The sequence below is a fragment of the Octodon degus genome, unplaced genomic scaffold (genome assembly GCF_000260255.1).
Source record: "Octodon degus isolate 3935 unplaced genomic scaffold, OctDeg1.0 scaffold00034, whole genome shotgun sequence".
NCBI classification, from domain to species: Eukaryota; Metazoa; Chordata; class Mammalia; order Rodentia; family Octodontidae; genus Octodon; species Octodon degus.
In genome coordinates, this window is record NW_004524610.1 from 4,360,540 (window position 1) to 4,366,995 (window position 6,456).

Below are 6,456 nucleotides of genomic sequence, written 5' to 3' on the forward strand. Positions count from 1 at the left end.
CCAGGCTGGGCCTGAACTCAAGTGGCTCACACTCTAATCCCCAAACCCTGGAGGCTGAGGCAGGCAGACTGGTGAGAGTTCAAGCACAGCCTTGTGAGGTCGCAGTGAGGGGGCCCCCAGGCAGCAGCTGCTGCTTGTATTGCAGTTTGGGGATAAAAAGTGGGAAGAATCCCACTCTAGGAGACTTGGGGTGGGGCCTGGAGCAGGGCAGCTGGAGAGGCCCTGCTGCTGGGTGTGGCCCCACCCTCTCCATCCAAAGCCCAGCAGAAAGCCCAACACTGTGACCAAAGCCAGGCCTGTGGTGCAAGTGGTCACCCCAGCTCCTGGGAGGCAGAGGCAGTGGGTGGCAGGATCAGATCAGCCTGGGCAGCACGCAGGACTCAGCCTCCCAGTCAGACAGTATGGTGATCAGGCTTATAGCTCAGAGTTAAAGTATGTGTAGGGGTTGGGGGTTCGATCCCCTGGCCTGCTGTGCTGGCCTTGCCCCTAGGGTGCAATGAGATGGCAATTGAGACTGGGCATGGTGGCACACACCTGTAATCACAGCTCTTGGGAGGCTGTAAACAGGTGGATCACTACGAGTCTGATCTAGTAGTGAGACCCTGAACACCCTGTAGAGCCTTCCCTAAAGTATGTGTGGGGCAACACCCCATTCAGCCTCTCAGAGTGAGATAAGCTCAGTGATGACAGAGCCACTGGAGCCGAGGATCCAGGAGACAGAGCCATCAGGGGTGAGGCCCTGTGTGGGCAGGTGACGCTACTGTCCCCTGTTTGGAGCTGGCCCTTGCTACCTGGAGGCTGAGGCAGGAAGATCACAAATTCAAGCCTTGCCAGGTGAGTTAGCAACTTCGTCTCAAAATTTAAAAATGTAAAAAGGGCTGCGATGTGCTTAGTGCAGGGCCCTGGATTTGATCTCTTTCAACAGCGTGTGCCCTACATAAAATCAGCCCATGGGCTGAGTGCCGCGACATGTGCCCAGTCATTTCAGCGCTCTGGAGGCTGAGGCAGGAGGAGCATGGGAGTTCAAGCCCAGCAGGGTGACCTCATTTCTGAGACCATCTCAGAAACCAAAAGACATGGGCATACCACAGCATAGCCAGCCTGAGAAAACACAGACACCAGGCTTTGCAACACCCCTGCTGTGCAGCAGGGGTATATGGGCATGGACATGGTTGTCTGCCTCTCACCTCTGAGGCCAGGGGACCTTGGCTTGGAGGTGGCAGCCCCAGCTGAGGACTCCACTGTCCTCGTCCATATGGGATGGGACACTCAAGTCAGAGGTCTCAATCCTGTTCCTAGCCTCAGCCTCCATTTTGGATCCTTGGGCAGCCATCCTGGTGTGTAGAGGCTGAAAGTCATCACATTCACCTTTGTGGGCACCTGTCAGCCCTGTTCTGGGGAGGCTGAGGCAGGAAGGTCACAAGTTGCAGCCCAAGCTGGGCAGCTGGGAGACCGTGGCTCAAAGGAAAAGAGGAAGAAGGCTGGGGTGCAGAGGCAGGTGAGTTCACCTCCTTCGAGCCTGATGGCCAGGCTGAGCCAAGGGTGGACCAGCACCCAAGAAGCTCAGGGTATTGGACATCTGATTTATGGATGAGAAAGCTGGGAAATCCCAAGGTGATACAGGCATCGCAGGGGAAAAGCCAAGCCCTACAGGTTGATTTTATTATTTTGGTGTCCAATTAAGTTACACATTTTCTGGGTAATGGCTCGATCTCACCACTACACTGTATAGAAAAGGTTAGGTGATTTGATAATTTACTAACCAGGAAGCGAGCAGGAGCACTAGTGGGTCGTTGCAGCTGCCTTACACCCTTCCTGAGCACACGGGAATGGAAATCAAATGGCCACAACATCAGGCAGTGTGTGTTTCAGTGTGGAGCCCCTGCTTACGCACAGGCAGGCTGGGCTCTGTCGCCAGTGTCATCAAAAAGCAAGAAACAGAGACAAACATAGAGGACGGGTGCCTATGCGCTGCACTGTCTTCGGTTAAGATTTAGTCATTAAAAACCAAGCACAGGGGCTGGCGAGATGGCTCAGTGGTCTAAAGCACCTACTTGGAACAAGCTTGGCAGAGCACAAGGACCACGGTTCAATCCCCCAGCACCACATGCCAGCCAGCCCCGCCCCCTGGTGGGCTGAGCTGGCCACACACACACACACACACACAAAATAAATAAATAAATGTTTAAAAAAAAAACCAAGCACAGTGGCACACGCCGGTAGCCCAGCCCTCAGGAGGCCGAGCCAGGAAGACCCGCAAGAGTTCGAATCCAGCCTGCACTGCACAGTGAAATGCTGCCTCAAAACCAAACCAAACAAAAATACATCTCTACACTGAGTTTGTAACAGGGAACTACAACCAGGCATCTATCTACCACTTCTTTAAAGTGGATTTTGTTAGTTCTCAAAATGAAGATTTTAATAATAAGGATTTGCTTCTGTTATGTTTGTTTCTCTCATGGAAGCAGGATGCAGAGGAGGCAAAAGGCCGGAGCCCAGGTCTTCTGCTCTGGTGGGGAGGAGGGGGCGGAGCAGGGCCTGCAGAGCTGGGAGCTGTGCACCAGGAGCTTGGGTTCTGCCTGTCTTTCTGCCTCTTTCCATTTAAATTTCTTTGCTAGATAAATCTGCGCCTAAGACCGTAGGTAACAGGAAAAAAAAGAGACCCTGTAAAAATTAAAAAGTCATTAATCTGACTTTAAGAGCAAAAGGAAACGTCTCCTTGGCTGGAGATTAAGAAAGCAGCGTGGGGAAAGTTCCAGCAGCCAGCCCGGCCAGCAGTGGAGCCCGCCCCAGGACTGTAAACAATTTGTACTTTTGAAGATCTCCAAATTCTGTCACATTCATTAATCATATTTTACAATTAAAGCTTTGCCAAACCCATGCCCTTGAAAGGATTTTTGAAGCTTTCCTCCTTTTTCTCTTTCCTGGTAATTATTTAAATTGTATCTCTGCCCTCTCTGAAGTCCCTGCTTTATATTCCTGCTCTCCACAGTCCCACTTGGCCCCCAAGTAGGTAGATTATTTAGCCCCGCCCATGTCCAAGGAAGGGCAGCTGGTAGCCCGGCTGACGCTGGACTCGGCCGCTCCCGCCTCGGCCCCCCGAGGGCTGGGTTCGCAGTTGAGCCAACCTCATCCGACAGAGATTCTTCTAAAAATGTCGGATTAGTGTCCCTCTGCAGTGCCCAAGGGCAACACCCACGGGAGTGGGCATGTGCGCCACACATCTGATCCCCTTACGTCCTGTTTCCGTCTTCTCCTGTCCTGGTCCCCTTCCATCTTGCAAAAGATCTGCCTCCTGGCTTACCTGCCTTTTGTTCTCTATTTCTAGCTGGGGTCCCTCACGTGAGAGAAGCCGTGCAACACTCAAGCTGTCGTGTTGGATTCATTTTTCTTAGCATTATGGTCTCCAGATGCATTTGAGCTCCTCCAAATGACTCAGGATTTATCTTTATGGCAAGTGTGTAAGTTGTGTGTAAACATTTTCTTTATCCATGTGTAATCCACATTTTCTCCCCTTCTCTCTTTCTCTTTCCTCTGAATCTCTGCTGCCCAGGCCAGCCTCAAACTCAAGACCCTCCTGCCTCAGCCTCCCGAGGGCTGAGATTGCAGGTGTCGGTTGCCACATCCGGCTATATTGTTTTCACAGATGTACGGTAGGATGAAATTCTAGAACACACAACGTGACAGAGCAGTGAACTCCAAAGGATCAGATGAATGGCTGTTGCAGTGTATAGGTTTCTTCCAGTAGAACCTCACACCTTCCTGCCCAGGCCTCCCAAGGACTGGCACCAGCTGAGCCTGCTGAAGTTATGTTGCTCACATCAGATCTAGGGGTTCATCTGGGCCGCGTGCAGAGGTTATTTTGAACATAAATCCAGTAAGCTTTAGGAAACAAGAGTGAAGAGAGTATATTTTGTCTGTTATTAATTCTAAGACCCATCTTTTTCTTTCTTTTTTGAAAAAAAAAAAAAGCCACATAGCACTTTATTGTCAGCACAGTGATGAAGGGCAGGTCTCTACTGGGCGGGAGCGGGTCCTGACAGCAGGGAGGTGGCCTCTGCTTGCCAGCGATGAGCGGGATCTGCAGCACCACGATGACCAAGTCCCCGCGCAGGAACATCGTGGAGACGCAGCGGTCCTTGTTGACCGGCTTGGACTTCTTTTTGTCCTTGCCACTCTTGGGCCCTCAGTCCACATCTCTTTCACGATCTCCAGCACCGTGTTGCAGTGCCTGTCAAAGGCTTTCACCCGGCCTAGGAGTTTCTTGCTGTGGCAGTTGATGGGCACCTGGGTGTTGTTCCTGACCGACTGGGTGAGCGCAGAGAGTGGACCCGTGTTAAATTCCTCCTCCTCCCGCTTCTGCAGCTCCTCGGGGGTCATCTCACTTGGTTGTCGAGCCGGCTCATGGTGGTAGCTGCAACCTTCGGGTTACTCGAGACCCATCTTTTTATTTCTATTATTTTATATCCTTTTTTAGTTTTTAATCATTTGAGTAAACACTGAGAGCTGTATTTCATTTGTCTCTCCTGTTTTTCTTTTTTTGGTATTTTAGGGAAGGGTTGACTGGGTGTTCAGGGCCTCACTACTTGATCAGACTCATAGTGATCCACCTGTTTACAACCTCCCAAGAGCCGGTTTGCGCCACCACGCCCAGTCTCAGTCACCGTCTCAGCACACCCCAGGGGCCGGGGCCGGCCGGCACAGCGGCCCGGGGATGGGGCGCCCAGGCCCCTGCGCCTGCTTGCAGGCACTTTAATCTGCTGAGCTATTGGCCGGCCCGCCTTCTGCTTTTCAGATACAGGGTCTGGCTCCACAGCCCAGGCTGTTCCTGCTCTCATGAGCCTCCGGCCTCAGCCTTCTGCAGACAGGATCACGGGGCTTGGCCCTCCAGGGCTCTCTTCCTTCTCTTTCTTCGAGGTCCTTCAGCCCCATCTCCTGCTTGGCCTCCTTCTGCAGGTGACCCGTCACCCTGGCTCACAAACACAGAACAGAGTGAAGCCTGCTGTGGTACTGCGAATCCCTTCCCCGCACGCACGCATGCACGCACACATGCACGCACGCACGCACGCATACATGCACGCACGCATGCTAAGCTGAAGACTTCACTGCCATGCCGGGACCCACTCCTGGGGCTAGAGTGCTCAGAACACAATGGAAAAGAGGAAATTCTTGAAGATTTTGAGGCAAGCCTCACTGGATATGCATGGGGAACCCCTCCCTACCCACCGACATCCCATGGTCTGGTCTCCCTCCCTGATGGAGCAGACGGGAGGCGGGGTTGTGCGCTGTGGAACCCGGCACACAAGGCAGACAGGAGGCTGAGCCTCGGACCCTGGACCAAGGGAGGCTGGAGGGGGCGAGGGCGGGATGGGCGCCAGACGCAGAGTGTGAGACCAACCCCATGCATCCCCGGTGAGCGCAGTCTCGCGTACTGCAACCGCTTACCGACAAAAAGGAAAATTCATCGGAGACACGGAAGAGGCCCGTAAGCCCCGTTGTGCCAGGTGCCCAGTTTGCGGGGCTCGTTGTCCTCCTTTTCCTCTTCTGTCTGCAGAGGCACAGACTTTTACTGCTCCACCTCTGGACCACATCTGGAGCCAACTGGAAGCCGCGACTGCTCACAAGATAGTCAGGGACAAAAGTCATGGATATGACTCGTTCCTCAGTGAATTCTGTTTGAAAGCAGCTCTCGTATCAGAATTAAGACCTTGTCATGTCTTGTGATCAGAGAGACAGAGAATCATTAAGCTGAGACGAACTTTCAAAACCTAGTTCAAGCACTTGGGAAGCTGAAGCAGGTAGATAACAAGTTTGCAAATTTCGTCCTGTCTGGGCCATCTTAAGACCAGCCCTGCCTCAAAATAAAAAAAAAAGCAGGAATGTGTAGCTCAGTGGTAGCGAGCTCCCAGGTTCCTTCCACCACCATCATCACCAAAAATAAAAATCGAATTCCAAACACTGCATGAAGAAAAACACTCAGATTCAGTCAATGCTGAGCTGGAAGTTATGGCTGAAATGCGGTGGTTGCTGCCATATTCCGTACCCTCAGAGTTCTGCTGAGTTCACTGGGACACATTTGCTGCTGTTTGCCAAAGCCGCAAATTTCTGCTAATCCCTCCTGGTGTCTCCATTCCCACCTCTTTCGTTTGTTGCTCTGCAGCCCGCGCTGGAGCCTGGGGCCTCATGCATGCTGGCGTGCGCTCCCGGGGCCCAAGCCACCTTTCTTTCACAGCTACACTCTGCCTCTGCGTTCACTGTGCTCCAGCAGTGTGGGTGGAGAAGCCAGGAGCCAGCCTTCGCCAGGCTGTGAATCACAGCTCTCCTGACCTCCTCGACCATGACAAGGACAGCCTAATCTCCTTTTCCTCCATCACCACTCCTCCTCCCTGGGGGAGAAGGATGGGCAGCCCCGTTGGGGCAGGGCTCTCTGTGCTCCCCCAGCTCCTCAGCCAGCCT

The 6,456-nt window shown here is 52.9% G+C and overlaps 1 pseudogene; it reads right to left on the minus strand.

Moving 5' to 3' along the window:
• The window catches only part of LOC101566935, a 9,524-nt pseudogene extending 5,144 nt beyond the window's left edge, over positions 1–4,380 (minus strand).
• Between the last annotated feature and the right edge of the window lie 2,076 nt (positions 4,381–6,456).